The 19,801-nt window shown below is 41.3% G+C and overlaps 1 protein-coding gene across 1 annotated transcript in view; it reads right to left on the bottom strand.

Moving 5' to 3' along the window:
- Positions 1-18,080, bottom strand: part of LOC125310657 (SLAM family member 9-like) — a 28,402-nt gene extending 10,322 nt beyond the window's left edge. Inside the window, exon 1 of the mRNA XM_048268280.1 lies at positions 18,064-18,080. The gene's annotated coding sequence lies outside the window, so the exon portion shown is untranslated. The remainder of the gene's footprint in view (positions 1-18,063) is intronic.
- Between the last annotated feature and the right edge of the window lie 1,721 nt (positions 18,081-19,801).

Raw genomic sequence — 19,801 nt, 5'->3', positions numbered from 1 at the left:
TTAGCCTGGTCGGGTGCCATCTCTTATTTGTGAAACCAAGTCAAGGCTAAATTCATCTAACCTGACCCTAGCCAGATGAATGTCGTTCCGCTTAGCTCCGCCTAGCTTCACTCACATCCATCTGGGACCTCTTCCATTGAGAGTGATTTCTCCAACCAACTTTATGGTTTAGCCAATCAGGACGCAGGGCGGGAGTTTCATAGATGTGACATAGCGTAGAAGCGACTGTGAGTCTGTTATTAGCGTCACGGGTTGGTTTCGATGTGAGTGGTTGAAGTAGCACGTCAATAGATGACGGACAAGTGGCTTATTCAATCATATGCAAGCATTTTTTGATTAGGCCCAGCCTTCTGAAGCAACACTTCAATGGATCGGTTCCAGATGGATGAGTGGAGCTAGGCGAAGCGAAATTCATCTGGCTATTGCCAGGTTAAAATTCATCCAGGATAACCTAAAAATCACAGGTTAATCCCTTATCTAGGTTTTGTGAAATACCCCTCTGGTGACCCCTCTGGTGACTGTCAGAGTAAACGGTAACACTAAAACAAGAGGCTACATTAATATTCTGGAGGAAAAGATCAGGCAGTGTGCCGAGAGACCTGCCACAATTAGGCGGCATTAGCAAAGGCCAACTGTCAACAGCTGTCAGTTGACCGCTGTCACGTCATCCGGAGAAATATTCTTTGGACGCCGCCATTGACCGATTTGCGGCTCCCATTGAACACATGGAAACAAAACGTCAATTATGTGCTCAAACTAACGTCGCTGACTTATGCCAGCCACCATCTCACTTTGATAACCAACTACATTTTTATACAACATTTATACAGCAAAATTAACAACGTGGAGAAATCTCGACAGGAAGAAAATTGACGCTGCGTGACGCAGTGCATTGCATTTCCCCTTGTCCATGAGTCACAGGTTACCTTGGCGCACGTTATCCCTTAATTGCGCCACATACTCGACGCACCCGACCTGTAGCGCGACAATGTGACGTCACAGAAGCGCCGTAACCATTTATACTCGCGCGTCGTGGTCACGACACTAGTTGCAATATTCTCCTGAACAGAGGTGTCGCTGTTGTGAAAAGATTAACGCTAACTATGTTACACAGCAGAAGAAGCTGCATTAAGAAACACTCATAGACTGTATATATAGAACTGGACAGTGTGCCGTCTGTTAAGAGCAGGGGGTCAGGATTTGAAGGGTTAGCGTCAGCCAGTTAGCATGGCATTTGGCCGCTGACATTTTTGAAAACATGGCGTTACATGGTTGCAACTTCCGGCACCAGTTTGCACATGCTGATTGGTAGATGATAGCTCATGCACGAAGTTTAGTGTTGGGCACGAAGCGTCCTCGCATCGCCCATGTTGGTTTGGATTTCTGGAAGACGACAAATAAAACAACTAACTACTTGGATTAAGCTACTGATATTTTACTTAATGCCTACATGGTTTAGTCTGTATTATACCGGACTTTGTCATTAATAAAAAAAAAATGTAAATGTTGTCATATTAGGCTATTATTTGCCTTATGTGTGGGTTGACAAGGTAACTGACTATGACCATACATTTTAGCAGATGCAATGACCTATATCCAATTATTAGCCTACTCATTGCATTGTGCATGAAAACTATTTTAAAATGCACAGGCTGTAGTTCCTACCTGTAGTCCATGACAAAGCAACATCTGGATGTAACCTATGTCTCCCCAAGTGTTTTAAAACGAAACAAATGTCAATGACTTATTTAGTTTGCTTTCTTGCAACATTGACATGATTAGGCTATGCATTTGATTTAAATGACCAGGCTGCCAGTCGAGGCAAAAGCCAAATATCCAACAACAGTTGCAGACTCTTTGCCTGCTCGAACCACAGTACCCGAGGGATGTGCACTTATCGGTAAGTCCAACTTACGTTGGCTTCATTTTGTCTGCCTGCAAATGTAGCCTAGGTTTAACCGGGTTTAACAAGCTGCAAATGCACACTGGGTGCAACAAATATTTCAGCTATCCACAAGTTTCTTACATCCCATATGTCTACTTAATTTTAGTAATTTTCGTTGGCTAGCCTATTGCGTAATACAACCTGTCCAAATATAGCATTTAGGGTTCATTATTGGTGTAGCCTAAAGTGACTCAATATTGAACATCACATTAAATAACCTAGGACTTCAGAGACAGGGCAAACTTCTACCACCATTCCCAAAATGTTATCCCAACCAATTTAATAAATTTATGCTTTATAACGAGGTGAAGCGTTCCCAACAACTTCTTTTCCTCTGAGGGAATGTCCAATCTTCATCAACGACATAGCGTTGTACCTTACGTTGTCTCCGTCTGTAACGTGGAATCTAATAGGCTAATTTTAGCTGGTGCCGGAAACGAACACCCATGAAACGCCATTTTTGTAAAGATGGCTGCGGTCAATTTCAAACTTTTTTGGCTGAAGTAGCTAGCCTAGCATGGTCCATTGAAATGAATGGGGGCGGGACTTAGTCACTCTCTCCAGTTATATATAATACCTCCATGGTTAAGAGTGATGCGAGCGTTAGTCCAGAGCCCCCTGGTGGCTGGCTGCAGTACAATGTGTAACTCCGCCCATCCCCATGTATTTCAATGGCCAAGTAGCCAACTTTCCGTGTCACTTTTCTCACCTAAAACTATTTTTGTATCAACAACTTTTTATTCGAAAAAAAGTTTTCAAGATGCTTCAATACACACAATTTTTCTTTTCTCGCTGAAATGATTTTTTTTTAATGTTATATTAACAAATCTAAAAAGGGCGTGTTTACACCCATGATTGACAGCTGGCTGGCTGCAGACACGACGCTTTGTCCATTTTGTTTTACCGTCTAGGCTGCAGACACTACCACGTCATCGCTCTCTTATTTTAACGACACCTGATTTTGACACATAATCTAACCTAAATAAGTGTTGCTGTTATTATCATTAGGCTATATCTTATCACAGTCTGACTAAATACATATTGATAGTCATACATTGTGTAGTTGTTTGTAAGAGACATCGTTGTTAGTTGTTACAGATTCTTTGTGAAAAAAGATATGTGCTGTTCTTTCGTAGATGCTTAGTATATTAGCTCATAGCATGCTACATCATGCTAGCATTAGCCAGTTGATAGGTAAAGTAAAAGGGCTCTGCTATATTGATCCGAAGTGAGGTTAGCCATAGTCACCATCATTTACAGTCCTACTTGTTTAAAATGGTTTAACGTAACCAGTGATTGCCGCCATCATCGTTGCAACTTCATTTGAATACACTTTGTCACTGGAGAAGGCGATGTTAAGTTTCATTAACGTTAACTCTTGCTTAGTTTTGCTTAATGGCAATAAACGCCACCTAGCCTGCTAGGTCGACAACCTCGGTATGCCCATTTATGAATCAGCCCGACAAATAACTTTACTTGTGTTTTAGTGAACACATTATTGGACCATAGCTTAACGTGAGGAGGGATTCAAAGTTACAAATGGCCAATTTGCTTAGTATGCTCAGAACAGCGGTATCTGGAAATGCGTTAAGGTATCATTGTTACCTGCGATTGCACTGCTGGAGAAGCATTTTGCATTCGTATGATTTGATCAGGTCTTGCCAGTGATGTGTAAATCCTCCCGTAGACGTACATCATTTCAAAATAATACGTCTAAATTGAAAACTGTGACAACTCATTGATAGGCTCTCTCAATGTCTGTAATTGTATGCCTCTACCACAGGCTTGCTAGTCTTTCACCTAATGGAGAGGGTGCTCCATTATAAATCAAAAATGTAATACTGCAGCCTTCATGTCAGCTGTAAAAATATGAGAACATGGACCTACTACATCAGGATACTCTGTAAACATTTTACACATAATCAGGAAGCTACTTTGCTGTTCAGTGTGTGATGTGTTTAAAGTGGTACTACGTTTAAAGAAACATTTTTATTCTTTGTTTCAAGTGCATAAGAAAATACCACATTATGATGATGATGGTTATGGTTACCCTTAACAAATACAAAACAATATAATACTTAAAACAGGGATCAATAGCCTAATGAAATAAACAATGAGGAGGGAAAGCAATAATACATAATAATGCCCATTCAATCAATAATATAATATCAAAAACATGGTAAGACTACATTAAGGAGAATATCAATAATAAAAAATGTCAAATTAATCAACAGCCTAATGAAAATAAAACAGTACTACTGCATACAAACCATAATGTATAAGAAGTGCTTAAAAGACCAAAATCTATCACAAGAACGAAGAGCACTGGGCAACTCATTCCACCAACATGGAACCACTGAGGAAAAGAGTCTTGAATTTGACCTAGCGTTTAAGACTTAAAACAACAAGGGGCAGATCCAGTCAGTGTCCTATAGGCCAAAGTGAGAGATTTAAATTTAATTCTGGCTACTGTAGGGAGCCAATGGAGAGTAACTAGGAGAGGAGTTACGATGTGTCCTCTTTGGCTGATTGAAGACCAGTCATGTTACAGCATTCTGAATGATATATCACACAAAAAAGAAAAAAAAAAAACATTCAATATTGATTTCAGATCAACCAATAATTATTCTGATATTAATATTCTTGTAACGCCTACATCTTTGTGTAGGCTACAGTTAAATACTAAGCAATGGCCTCTGACTTAAATACCAAGGCAGTTAAATGACCGTGGTATGGTATAGTCTACGGATACACAGGACTACACAGTAAACCCATTTAAAAAGCATCATCATCTCAGTATACCCATTTAAAATAGGCAAGGATAATGTGATTTAATAACATTTGGGGTTGCTCACAGTATACCCACCACTACAACTAACTAGACTACACCACTGGTTAAATGGCGCATTGCAATTTACAATTTGTTTGAGTTCAGGGGCATACAGAAAGTTGAAGTTTGGGTGACATCAATAAAGAAAATAGAAACAAAGGGATGTGTACAGCCTCAAGTATGAATGATGTCACATTAACAGAAGGTTCAGAGCAGCGCAGACTTTTCTTGGTGCCACGCAGTTATTGAAAGTCATGTGTTTTCAGAACGTAGTGGTGCTGTGCCATGTCCCATGTATAAGGGGCTTCAGGTTGATCCAGTGACGGTGGGTGATGATGTCAGGGAAATGGATGTCAGGGGACTTGGAGAAAGGGTGAGGACATGCCACCTCAGACCACTCCAGCCAAACCACTTCACGTAGGCATTCCCTTGCTTGCAGACTAATGTAGATCATGGAGACCACCTTGTCGCCACCTCCAGTACATTCAGCCATCACCCATATCTTACCTGCAAAAAGGAAAGTTACAATAAAGTTAGTCAGACAATTTTACAACATTACAAAGCATCTAATCAGGCACTCAACACCACTAGTAATACCAATTAATTAAATATATGTGTGCAATAAACTTCACAGCCTACCTAATGTTAACACATTTAAATATGCGGTGTGAATGTTATTAACTTGCGTCAGCTTGAAAAATAACGTTATCAGTATGACTGATCATGGACGTTAGATGACAAACTAAGGTCTTTCTCAAATGTTCACCGATATCCCTGGGAAGTGACTGGTTCTTGGCGTAGTGTTTAATTTATCGATCATTCACTTATGCGGTCTACAACTACCGACCTACCGATCTATTTTTTTACAGTCTATGCTACCGACCTACCATCACAGAAGTAGCTCTAACAGAGGCGTCTGTCGTTAACGTTCGAAAAAATGCAACGCTGGCAAACTGGCTAGTAGTTACATTAACATGACGGGTTGATGAGGTCCATGCTTCACATTACGTTAACGTTAACTTGCGTTGCTTTATCACATCATACCGTTGCTTTATCACATCATATACTGTACTGACTGTCTAGCAAAGATTCTAGAACAGAGCAAGATAGATCAGTTACGTCATAGGCATGAAGTACGCTCTGAGCCCGACAGGGCGCCATTTTGGTAAGCTCATTTCATATACAGTTCCAATTCTATGAGCCCACCTAAAAAGCTGTTTTAACGTTGCCAGCTGTTTTTTTTTACTCGGTAATGAACTGCAAGAACTGACAGTGTGAAAGGCCTGATTTATCTTTTTCCAAGTTTACACTGAATAAGGAGAGGTAAATAGGCCTATTATTTAGACAGAAGTAGCTATTGCACTGGTAAATAGATCACATAAATTCCCATTGAGAGGCTGTATAGCCTACTGATAAGTTAGCTAGCAGGCAAACTAACTTAGCTAACGTTATATTATCACCATTGTTCTTTTTTCTACCTGTAGGCTATACGTTAACCCTTTGTTCACGGCCTGCTTAAACACAGCGCATAGTCATAGGCTATTATTATCAATCACTAATAAGGTCAAGATTTCACTCAAGCGTCTGATGTAACTTAAATAATGCAAATAGTTGGCCTAGGCTAAACACAACCGTGCTTGACACTAATTATTATCGTTTCCATGCAGTCAAAAACTCCCAAATTGTCCTGCTTGCCTATGTGAAATGACCACAGAAGTTCGTTTTCAAAAATCATTAGCCTATATACAGGCTGGAGCCAAATTAAAACATGTCTTTGTAAATGGCTTTGTAAATTAGGCTACGTTTAATTAAAAAGTGTTTCTTGCGTGCGTTCATTCTCTCATTCCCTCTCCAAAATGTTCCTGTTCTAGGCTGGCCAAGTGCATGAACCCAGCATCGGTGCGTGCGTCACATGAAACACAATTGAGACAATAGATTGACCATATTGTACAACTGCAACGCCTTATCATAGGCATGTTATATTCATGACATGAAAAGTGGAACTTATAGAACGAAAATGAGAAAATGCGCAGTCAGCTAAACGTTTTAAACTTGCGCAAAACTGATGAACCCAGCATCGGTGCGTCGCATAAATTAAAACACAAATTGAAGCCGCACAGCTTGACCATTGGACAATCCTACCACAAAACCTTTCCATAGGCATGCAACGTTTATGACATAAAAAAGTGGAATATGAACGCATTTCATCACACCTGACAAATAAACAGGGCTGTGGCTGCGATTTGACTGATTTATTGAGCTCTCAGCGCAGTGCTGACTTGCGCGTCTTTGATGAGCGTATACGAAGGAAAGCCCTCTAATCGGACGGGCAAGACTGACAAGGAGGCCAGCCCGTGGCTACGCGTAGCCTATGTCAAACAGGTGCTTTCTCTTCGACCTCCACAAATTAAGCTACAGTTAATAGTCGTTTGAATAAGTTTGCGATTGACAACGCGACTGACAACGTTGTGATAAATAGGCATTCTAACTTTTGCAAAGTCAACTTGAATGCATCAATTTTGAACAAAGTTGTGTAGGCTACACCGCGCCAGTTGTAGTCTGCATGAAGTTCTTGCACAAGCCACCGTTTTGATTTCCGTAGGGGAGATGCGGGCTGAACCCGCTTGAGGGAGAGAGGTGCAGGGAGAGAATGGGTGCTCTACACTACGCACATCTCTATGAAATAATGTAGCCTAGACTAATCCATATTTTAAATATTTTAAAAACAATCATGGAAACAATGTCAATAGGCTAGACAGTATTGTGAGTAGGCCTAATGCAGGAATGGACATTACAGTTATTCAGTAACTATAACGAATTACTGAAATTTAAATTGTAATGTGTTACCTTTAGACTACTTCGTTTCCCAATAAAGTAACGAAATTACAGTAACACGTTGTTGATCATCTTGTTGTTAGGTTACGGGGACGCTGGCGAGACACGCCGCTCCGTCTGGCATCATGTTTTTGTTTGTTTTTATGTAATGTTCGTAATTTTATGTAATGTCATGTTTATTTTTTTTTTATTGGTTTGTCTAGTTAAATGTTTTCCCTATTTATTTACGTTGTTTTTGATAGTTTTCGTGTTATTCTTAGTCCTTTTTACTGCTTCTGGGTCGGCTGAAACGTCGTTGACGTTTGTCCATTGGGAGCTTGCTGTAGCTAGCTTTTGCCCTGGCTGGGCATCGGACGTCCTTCCATCCATCCGTGGGCGGTGCTGCACTTCACTGTCTGGTCGAGGGGATCTCTCGGGTCAGCTGGACCTGGGCTACTCTGCGGGAGATCTGCCGTGACCGCCGAGCTGTTGCTGACCTGCGAGCTGCCATGCCAACTGCAGACTAACTGGGCCTCTGGCATCCTTCCATCCATCCGTGAACGGTGCGCTTCGCTGTCTGGTCGAGGGGATCTCTCGGGACGGCTGGACCTGGGCTGGCTACTCTGCGAGGGATCTGCCGTGGCCGCCGAGCTGTTGCTGACCTGCGAGCTGCCATGCCAACTGCAGACTAGCGTTGGCCTAGCGGTGGGGAGCTGCGGTCTCACGGAGTAACAGACGGTCGCTGTTAGAAGTCCACCGAGTTGCGCATCTACACGATCGCCCACTACTTCAGACTGTGCTTCCAGTGATTTCCAGACTGCAGTCTACAAGGCCTAACGTCAACGTGATCTCCAAACTGCCAGTGAATTCACTGGGTTGATCATTTGCTATCGTTAAAGAACTTTGTTGGCATATCGGTTGTGAAGACACTCTGTGCAGTTTTCACGGATCACCATTGCCCTTGGACATTTTCAGCTGGTTTGGAAATTGGACTAATTTTAACATCACCTTCCCCTTTTTAAATATATTTTCTTTTCTTTTTTTCACTTTTTTATTTGTTTTGTTGTCTGTCTTATATGTCTTGGTGTCACGGGTACGCTGGCATTTTTTAAATGTATTTGTCATGTCTTGATGTCATGGGCATGCTGGCGACTACGCCGCTCCATCCGGCATCGTTTGTCTTGTTAGGTGTCTTTTTTGTTGGAGCGCTTTGGGTTGCACTATGTGCATGTTAAATGCGCTTTAAAAATAAAACTGACTTGACTTGACTTGACGTTACCCCCAACACTGGCCTATTGAACTTTGGTGGATGATGGGCAGATGTCAGTGCCCTAGCCTAATTTACCCTCGGAAATAATTCTACATTGTCTTTAGACAATATATTTAACTGGTCTAGACATGGTGTGGTCTATTGGGTTTCACGTAATTTCAACATACAGCTTTACAGAATAAATATTGTTAACATGTTAGGATCAGCGCCATAGGATTCCCACGGTAGCCAGCGTCTGTGACGACACCTGAGCTTACCAAAATGGCGCCCATAGAGTCATAGAACGTACTTCAACATTTCCAACGTATTCTCCTGCCAGTAATCCATCTTGCTCTGTTCTAGAATCTTTGCTGTGTAGTGTTATTAATCCCCATGTACAGTCAATGGTTACTCCATGTTGAGATGGCATACATTGAGATATTTGAAAACGGCAACAACTAATAAAACCAAGTATATCATGCATCGACTGTTACGGGAGCTGTGTGCTAATCTTCACTTCAACGACTAACTTAGCCTCCCGTTAACGGTAACGTTAATGTAGCTGCTAACGTTAGCATCTAATTCGCTGTCCGTATTTCTGTTGTTAGCTCATTAGTATTCACCATACTAAATTGTCACAGTCTATAATCAACATAATAAGCTCTCTTAGATGTATTTAAGAACACCAATAGACAAAAAAAAACTTTTCAGTTGATACGCAACACTTACCAGACAAGAACAAACTGATTGTTGTTTGTACTGTTTAGCTAACTCACAGCCGCAAAATTCATCCAGCCAGCTAGCCTTCGGCGCCGAGTCGACCTGCGTTGTGGAAAGGAGAAGGGGGCGGGTTTCACTTGACAAGGGCCGTGTTTAACTCGCTGAGTGGCAACTGAGTGGGCGTGCCTGACCGCGACTCCTCTTCACTGCGCATGCTTCAACTTTTGCTGCGTAGCCGCACTTCAAATTGGCTCCAAATTTTCCAAGATGGCGTCGCCTCGGCGGCTTCAATTCCATAGAACACTGTAGAATGCAGCCACACTGTCCAGTTCTATATATACAGTCTATGGAAACACTAGTAGCAGAGAATGTAAACAGGCTCTGCTATTAGCTAGCCTCTGTGATGGTACTTCAGACTTTGGTTGCTACTATTCACAACTACCACCATCATTATCATCTAGTTTCCAAGGTGTGCGCACAGGTAGATAGATAGATAGATAGATAGATAGATAGATACTTTAGTCATCCCGAGGGACATTTTAGTTAGCTGGCTAGCTAGCTAGCAGCTGGCTGAGTTTGTGTAATTTCCTGAAGTGGAAAGAGATTTTGTTCAGGCCTTAATAGATATCCTTTGTTTGAAAATAAATCGTTTCTATTCTTTCCTCTTAATTCCATATGTTGCAACTCTCGCTGGTAACTTTATTAACTTATCCAGCAAACTATTACAAATTCACGACTGTAACAGAGAATGTCTAATAAGGGGAAAACTGCCACTCTCGGAAAACTTCCAGTTTCTGAACTGGTTGCAGTTCCTTCTGTGGTTCCACATGAGGGCGCTCGTCCACGAGTGCAGAATGCATGGAGGTCTATGGAGCTGTACCCGTCAAAATCCACTTTTCTCGGGATATCATTTTTTTTCCAAGTAATTTGAGTATTGTATTCGAAAGGGGAGGCAAAGAAAATACACTTGGTTGAGTATTATATTTTTTAAAGTCACTTAATTGTTCTTAAAAGCCTTTCAAATGTGTCAATGATGTCATTCATTAGCACAATGCTAGCGTGTTATGTGCAACAACGACCCAACCTGTAAGAAATCAAAAGGACATAGTACTCGTTCATTCAACTTTTGACCTATAACCCATGTTGGAAGTTATACAAACTACAATCAAATCTAAGATTTGTCAACGACAATCAGGTGAAAGAGACAATTTTAGCCGTCTAGCTCCATTGCCTCCCATTCATTCTGCACTCATGGCGATCGCCCCCAGTGGAACTCTGGTGGAACTGCATCCAAAATTCGGTACAATGGGACTTAATACGGAGTGGCAAGGCTCTCCGTAGACGGGCTCTGACTGTAACAAAACACTGCAACTCTCGCTTGCCCTCGAACTAGTCCATCTTCCTGTTTCCGCTTTGTCGCGCTCGTCTGAAAAAAAATGAGTGGCGCGCTACCTGGCTAAAATCCTGGCGCGCCAGCAAGATCTACGTCATTTTGACGTCACGGTGTCGCGCTACCGGTTGGGTGCGTCGAGTATGTAGAACACCTTACTTGTCAGAGTAATTACATTCAAAAACATACCTTCATATTACATCACAATTTATAAAGGAACTAAGTTTAAAAAGAAAACACAATACATCAAAGGGAGTACACGAATAATTAGTATGAAAAAACAAGATTTTTACCGTAATGTGTTAAATTAAATATTTCATGGCTTAGTCGCTGCCGCCACCAGATGACGCAATTTCACTGCTTGCTTTTACATTCAATTACATTACATTACATTCCTCGCATAGATAAGTGGTGGGAAACGTTTTCAGCGCTTTTACGGCTATCTCGGGATATTCTGCTTTGGTTTTGATCCAAAAACCCGCCAGAGAGGTTTCCTTATACACACTCTTAAGACCACCGTCATTTGCAATTTCGATCAACTGCTCTTCCTCCCGCGCTGACAAGTTAGGACTATTCGGGATATTGACAAATGGGTTTGCGGACCCACTCATTGGTTTGCCGTGGATCTTTGGAGGATGGGAAGTAACGCTCAAACTCATTTGAAAGCGAACAAGGTGATCGCGCACCAGCTCTTGAGAGAAAGGGCCCTGCAAACCCAAAACCCCAACTACTGTTTGGAACATATCAAATACACCCCCGGTCCACTCGTCGTCCCCACAAATCGTCGTCCCCCTGCGACTTTATCTGCCAGTTTAAAGACAGTCGTCATTCTCCCCTGGAGTGACAGGTTGAGGTCATTAAGCAACCCGAATATGTCACACAGGTAAGCGAAGTTTTGACACCCAGTCCTCATCACTAAAATGTGCAGCTAACGATGACTTTTTTTCTGTAAGAAATCTCTGCAGCGGCTCTCGCAACTCAAACACTCTGGCCAGTGACCTGCTAAAGATGCTTGTTTTTGTTGCTCATTCTAGCAGTTTAGCTAACTTCATGTGACACTACCGTTCGCCAAGAACTGATCAAGTGAAGTGAGCTGACCTGAGGCTGCGCACCGCTGAAGGCAATATGTAAAAGTGTTGAAGGCGGGACAGACAGACGTAAGAAAATTGACCTTGCAAAATGCAAACATGCGTGCAATCAAACAACTGCATATAGGCCTATGCCATGTAAAAACGTGACATTATTGCGAATTAAATTTAGTTTAGTTTGCATGCATTTTTTTTTAAACTCATGTCGTAGGCTACGGCCCAGTTAGGAATGTCCTGTGGCCCGGTGGTTGGGGAGCGCTGATGTAGCCCATTATATTTATTAAAAAAGCAGCGACCGTTGAATAATCTTGTACTTCCTTGTCAATTATTCGTGTAATCCAATCTGATATTTTTTTTTTCTTTTTAAACTTCGTTACTTCATAAATTGTGGAGTATCAATAAGGTACGTTTTGGAATGTCATTACTCACTGACATTAAACGACCACAAATTAGGCAATGGGCATTCTTAGGGGCTGACACTTTGCATCAACTTTCACCTCACTGCTTAAGCCTCTAAGTTCTGTTATTCCAGTTCTATATATGTACCAAATTGTAGTATTATCAAAGTGAAATGGTTGCTGGCATATGTCAGCGGCGTTAGTTTAACACATGATTGACGTTTTGTTTACATGTGTTGAATGGAAGTCAATGGGAGCTGGAAATCGGTAAATAGCGGTGACCAAATATTATTTCTCCGGATAGCGAGACAGCGGTGTCAGTTGTAGTCATGAACGAGTAGCCTACGAGAGGTAGGCAAATGTCCAAAATATTGTTTGATAAAACAACAAACCAGTTATATGGACATCGGAGGAGCCTTCCTGAGATGGCGGCATCTTCATCAAACGAACAATATCAAGTCTGACGCAGAGCTGCATATTTCTCATCGAGAGCTCTAAGCGGATTTGCCTTACAACACTGTTTACAGCTCTTCGAGTCACGGTAAATTGTCATTTTTGGTATATGGCTAATTTAGATACACCAGTGGTGTGGGTGCCAAGTTCTCACCAGATGACTGAAAGTTAGAATGGTGGTCATTTCAGACCACTTCAGCACTTGAGGCTAAAATCCTGGCTAAAATCCTGGCGCGCCAGCAAGATCTACGTCATTTTGACGTCACGGTGTCGCGCTACCGGTTGGGTGCGTCGAGTATGTAGAACACCTTACTTGTCAGAGTAATTACATTCAAAAACATACCTTCATATTACATCACAATTTATAAAGGAACTAAGTTTAAAAAGAAAACACAATACATCAAAGGGAGTACACGAATAATTAGTATGAAAAAACAAGATTTTTACCGTAATGTGTTAAATTAAATATTTCATGGCGCTAGTGCGCTGCACGGCCACCAGATGACGCAATTTCACTGCTTGCTTTTACATTCAATTACATTACATTACATTCCTCGCATAGATAAGTGGTGGGAAACGTTTTCAGCGCTTTTACGGCTATCTCGGGATATTCTGCTTTGGTTTTGATCCAAAAACCCGCCAGAGAGGTTTCCTTATACACACTCTTAAGACCACCGTCATTTGCAATTTCGATCAACTGCTCTTCCTCCTGCGCTGACAAGTTAGGACTATTCGGGATATTGACAAATGGGTTGCGGACCCACTCATTGGTTTGCCGTGGATCTTTGGAGGATGGGAAGTAACGCTCAAACTCATTTGAAAGCGGAACAAGGTGATCGCGCACCAGCTGCGAGAGAAAGGGCCCTGCAAACCCAAAACCCCAACTACTGTTTGGAACATATCAAATACACCCCCGGTCCACTCGTCGTCCCCACAAATCGTCGTCCCCCTGCGACTTTATCTGCCAGTTTAAAGACAGTCGTCATTCTCCCCTGGAGTGACAGGTTGAGGTCATTAAGCAACCCGAATATGTCACACAGGTAAGCGAGTTTTGACACCCAGTCCTCATCACTAAAATGTGCAGCTAACGATGACTTTTTTTCTGTAAGAAATCTCTGCAGCGGCTCTCGCAACTCAAACACTCTGGCCAGTGACCTGCTAAAGATGCTTGTTTTTGTTGCTCATTCTAGCAGTTTAGCTAACTTCATGTGACACTACCGTTCGCCAAGAACTGATCAAGTGAAGTGAGCTGACCTGAGGCTGCGCACCGCTGAAGGCAATATGTAAAAGTGTTGAAGGCGGGACAGACAGACGTAAGAAAATTGACCTTGCAAAATGCAAACATGCGTGCAATCAAACAACTGCATATAGGCCTATGCCATGTAAAAACGTGACATTATTGCGAATTAAATTTAGTTTAGTTTGCATGCATTTTTTTTTAAACTCATTTTTTTTTTGTCGTAGGCTACGGCCCAGTTAGGAATGTCCTGTGGCCCGGTGGTTGGGGAGCGCTGATGTAGCCCATTATATTTATTAAAAAAGCAGCGACCGTTGAATAATCTTGTACTTCCTTGTCAATTATTAGTAATCCAATCTGATATTTTTTTTTTCTTTTTAAACTTCGTTACTTCATAAATTGTGGAGTATCAATAAGGTACGTTTTGGAATGTCATTACTCACTGACATTAAACGACCACAAATTAGGCAATGGGCATTCTTAGGGGCTGACACTTTGCATCAACTTTCACCTCACTGCTTAAGCCTCTAAGTTCTGTTATTCCAGTTCTATATATGTACCAAATTGTAGTATTATCAAAGTGAAATGGTTGCTGGCATATGTCAGCGGCGTTAGTTTAACACATGATTGACGTTTTGTTTACATGTGTTGAATGGAAGTCAATGGGAGCTGGAAATCGGTAAATAGCGGTGACCAAATATTATTTCTCCGGATAGCGAGACAGCGGTGTCAGTTGTAGTCATGAACGAGTAGCCTACGAGAGGTAGGCAAATGTCCAAAATATTGTTTGATAAAACAACAAACCAGTTATATGGACATCGGAGGAGCCTTCCTGAGATGGCGCATCTTCATCAAACGAACAATATCAAGTCTGGACCTTAGAGCTGCATATTTCTCATCGAGAGCTCTAAGCGGATTTGCCTTACAACACTGTTTACAGCTCTTCGAGTCACGGTAAATTGTCATTTTTGGTATATGGCTAATTTAGATACACCAGTGGTGTGGGTGCCAAGTTCTCACCAGATGACTGAAAGTTAGAATGGTGGTCATTTCAGACCACTTCAGCACTTCATAAAATTCTCATAGTTTGAGAACTTTAAATTATTTGTAGGATATTCACAACTTGAGCTGTGTATGCAAAGACACAGAATTCAGAGTTCACACATGTTTTAATAAAATATACTTTTGGGACTCCCTGCTAATACTTTTGGGAATGCAAACATTTTTTTATTAGTATTATTTAATTTTACACTGATATGGCATGATAACAATATAAACACAGCTAACAATGGTATTAAATCGCAATAGCCTATGATTAAATGTAATAAAATATTCAACTACGGTAGACTGCTGTTGTTCACAGCACTAAGCTATTAATGGTTACTGATATAGAACTACTCCGAGTCTCTGGCCCTCTCTTGGAGCCAGGCATAGTGAGCTGGCCCTCGAAAGAAAAAGTTTGGGGACCACTGATATAGACTAAAGTTTTTCTTTTTTGGATGGGAAAACGTGGCTATTTCTGTAAAACAGCGGAAGTAGGGGCGATGGACCAACTGATTGGAAATATGGGCTTTTCTCAAAGTCAAAGATTCGTGCTTGGTAGAACGAATCCGGCAATGGTTCTTTTTAGCATAGTGTGCAGGAAGCTGCAGGTGCATTACAGAGAATGCTGAGAGAATGTCTACTCTGGCATTATTAAAAATAATGTGCGCACAGGATTGTGGGTGTTCCAAGCACGCAGAGGATACGCATGCATCCTCGAAAATCTCAGAATGAAGGACTCAGTACTTGATAGAGTTTTCAAGCACCCTTGACATTGGAACAGTGCTTGGCGAAATTCGATGACGTAACGTCCTTGAAAGAATGTCTTTGAAGGACCCATCTTGACTTTCAGAAAGGCTATGTAGTAGGGGTGTGAATCTCATGTATAAGACGATACGATTCACATCTAGATACATGGGCACAATTCGATACAAGAAAAGATACATGTTTATAAAAAACGATTCAGTACGATTCGATGCGGTTCAAGAATGGAAAGCATTCTGAAATATTTTTTATAATTTGCTCAAGGTGCACATTCATTTTATATTATCAATTATCATGGTTGTCAATTAGGCAACAAAATGTGTGAATATGATTATCTAAACTGAGGTTTGTTTCATATACTGTATTGAAATGAAAAAAAATAAAAAATAGTCTACATTTCACACAGCAGCCAAATACAACATAAAAATACATTTTTATAGACTTTACAGATTTTATATCTGATTGTTTTCATGGAGCTGTATGTAGCCTTGTTGAGGTAAGACAATACCGAAATAAAATAAAACAGTGCTTAAGACACTCTTGGCCTTTTCTCATATAGGCCTAGCCTACTCTACAAGAATAAAATAGGCCTACAAATCAATTAACTCTCAGGGCTTATTTTGTTCTAACAGTAGACCTAATGCAGAAACCTAAAATGCCTAGCCTGGCGGGCCATCCTATATCATTGAAATGTATACAGGCTGAGCAAATTAATTTGCCGCCGCTAGGGTGCGTCTAGATTTCTAGGCTATAAAATGCCACAAGTCTGAGTGAATATGAACAAAATCATTGGCTAATAATTTATGCATCGTTTTAGCAGCAAGGGCCAAATTATTATTTAACATTAAGGAAATCCCTTCATCAAAGGTAAGGCTACTCTACAGACTATCGTTGTTGTTTAGGAATGCTGTAAATTCTTAATTTCGCGCTGGATTTCGAAAAAGAAAAGCCGACCGAGTCAGAGCCTTGCCACTCCGTATTAAGTCCCATTGTACCGAATTTTGGATGCAGTTCCACCAGAGTTCCACTGGGGGCGATCGCCATGAGTGCAGAATGAATTGCAAGGAACTGCAACCAGTTCAGAAACCGGAACTTTTCCCGAGAGTGGCAGTTGGTTCTCCCCTTATTAGACATTCTCTGACCGAGGCAGATTCATAACAAGTAAATCGATATAACGACCGCTTCATTTCAGTTTTGAAATGACGTGCGAGTGCTTCTTTGTCTCGGCACGCACGCTTGCCACTGTTGGACTAAAAATGCCTTGTCTTAATAACCGAATTCGTTGAAGATCTCCATTTCCAATCAACTATGGACTATATTCATTCAGTAACCTTCAATAAAATAACCAAACAACAATGAAATGATAACCGTATGGTATCAGGCAGACAATCGGTTGTGTTTTGCGAGTAAATACATGTAGCATATAGTAAAATGGAAGCTCTTTGTATGACAGCTGTCTGCACCAATAAAATAGCATAATTAACATTAGAATGAACTAAGCCTGGCTGTTAACCTGGTCGACCATAGGTGCACAGAATAAATGCCCATGTTGATTTCACAAAAGAGATGGCACATAAATTAATCCCAGCGTAATCCATTGTAATCCCTTAGGTTTACATACGTTTTGTGAAATACCCCTCAGGCTAGGTGCACATAATAAATCCCATGGTAATAATCGATGTGCCATTATATAAGGTATACATATAATATGGTTTTAAATTCAATTATTTATTTTTGCCTCTACTTGAGCAATGCCAGCCTAAAATTTTACTTACTTTAGGCTACCAGAAACGTCCAGTAATCCTCTTCTCTTCACGAAATCTTGCAGATGAATGAAACGATTGTTAAGGCGGAGCAAGATACTTCGTCGTAGTTCATGTCTATGGGCGCGAAATGGGGATCGAATCCTGTCTGCATAAAGAGGCGTGTCGATGACGTATTGACGAGCGTAAGTTGCAACCGGCCAACAGCAGCGGCAGAAATAACCGGCGCACACCTGATATAAGGTTGATTTTCTCCAGACTGGATTGCTCAAAAATGCTAAAAATATAAGGTATACATATAATATGGTTTTAAATTCAATTATTTATTTTTGCCTCTACTTGAGCAATGCCAGCCTAAAATTTTACTTACTTTAGGCTACCAGAAACGTCCAGTAATCCTCTTCTCTTCACGAAATCTTGCAGATGAATGAAACGAGGCTTACACATGTAGTCAGGGACGGATCATGGCTTGTGCCAAGTGTGCACATGGACAGGGGCCGTCAGATTTAAAAATGCCATGAATTTAGGCTAGATTATGCCCGGTGCTTCTGTCTGTTAATTTGCGGCACAACTGAATGGTGTTATGGAACCGCGGACCGAAAGAAAAATAAATTAAATGTTTTCCTGATCAATAAATACTTCTTAATTCATAAAATATAGAGGAATTACATTAGGAAGTGGAAGTGGTAGGCTATGAGTGCTCATTCAATGTGCGTGTTTGCGAAAGTGAAACTGACCCACGTGGGTAGGTGAATGAAGTGGATTCCTGCAATGTTCATGAAAACAGCATAGCGATTGGATAGCCTAATAAATCGCGACTTGTTGTAGGCCTAACAGTAGCTTATATCGTAGCAAATAGATGGCGATGCCGATGACAGATAGGCCTACACTTATTTCACGCTGGAGTGAGCGCATAATGTGAGCTGTTGCGCGAAGAAATTAATTAGGGAGATGATCTGCATCTCCATTTACCAAACGCTAGTTTTGCTAACATCTCCACTGTTAACGTGAAATATGTCTCCATGCAAGGTAGTGTCAAAGATTGTTAAGGCGGAGCAAGATACTTCGTCGTAGTTCATGTCTATGGGCGCGAAATGGGGATCGAATCCTGTCTGCATAAAGAGGCGTGTCGATGACGTATTGACGAGCGTAAGTTGCAACCGGCCAACAGCAGCGGCAGAAATAACCGGTGCACACCTGATATAAGGTTGATTTTCTCCAGACTGGATTGCTCAAAAATGCTAAAAATGTACCTGAAATGTTCAGAAGGGTTTGAGGATCATGAAAATGTGCCCGAAATTCACATTCCTAACTCTATAGAACCAAGACTTTAGCATATGTGGTGAAATTCTGAGCTATGCCCATAGACTTCGATGGAGCAGTCGCTGCCTCTGCTCTGCATAAAGGGGGATTTTGACCCCCCCCTCGTGCGATCCGGGTTCCCGGAAGTGGCTCCTGATGAAATATCTTGTTCCGCCTTAACAATCTTTGGTAGTGTGAAGCAGCAGTGAAGTGAAAACCTTATCATGCAGGTAGCCAATGTTCACGTCACCTGAGTCAGACAGAAAACGGGCCCTGCTTGCTCTGTTAAAGGGGTGATAGAATGATGCGTTGCGTTGGCCGTGCCCCCTTCTTTCAATATTCTGCTTTGCGTCCTACTAATAGCGATTTTTATTTAGCCTGTGGCCTGTCAAAATAATCTCAGCATTCACAGCGCAAATTAATTTAGTCATTTGTTTTAGTCATCAGTGGAGAAAGTGGCAGCGCAAGAAAGAAAGTGCGTCCAAATTCACCCATTCTCAGTTGAACTACTCGCGAAGTAGCCTATTCATCTCACAGACATCACACGTATCACATGAAAGAGCTTTTTCTCAGCTTTTAAACGATGTTAGCCGATAATTGCTGTGTTGAACGGTTCGTGAGAAAAGTAATTAATATAATTCAATTTAATCATACATTCTACTGAAGGTTTTGCGTCCCATGATCTCCATACCCATTCATCTGGGTGTGGCTACTTTACGAACCCTTCTTTTAACACATGACAACCCATATATCAGAATAAACAGCTAGACCTTACCTAACACAAAGGTGTAAAGCAGTCCCCTGTA

This window comes from Alosa alosa, chromosome 17 (assembly GCF_017589495.1).
Source record: "Alosa alosa isolate M-15738 ecotype Scorff River chromosome 17, AALO_Geno_1.1, whole genome shotgun sequence".
Classification (NCBI taxonomy): Eukaryota; Metazoa; Chordata; class Actinopteri; order Clupeiformes; family Clupeidae; genus Alosa; species Alosa alosa.
The sequence above is the reverse complement of the archived record's forward strand: the minus strand, read 5'-3'. Positions and strand labels throughout refer to the sequence as shown.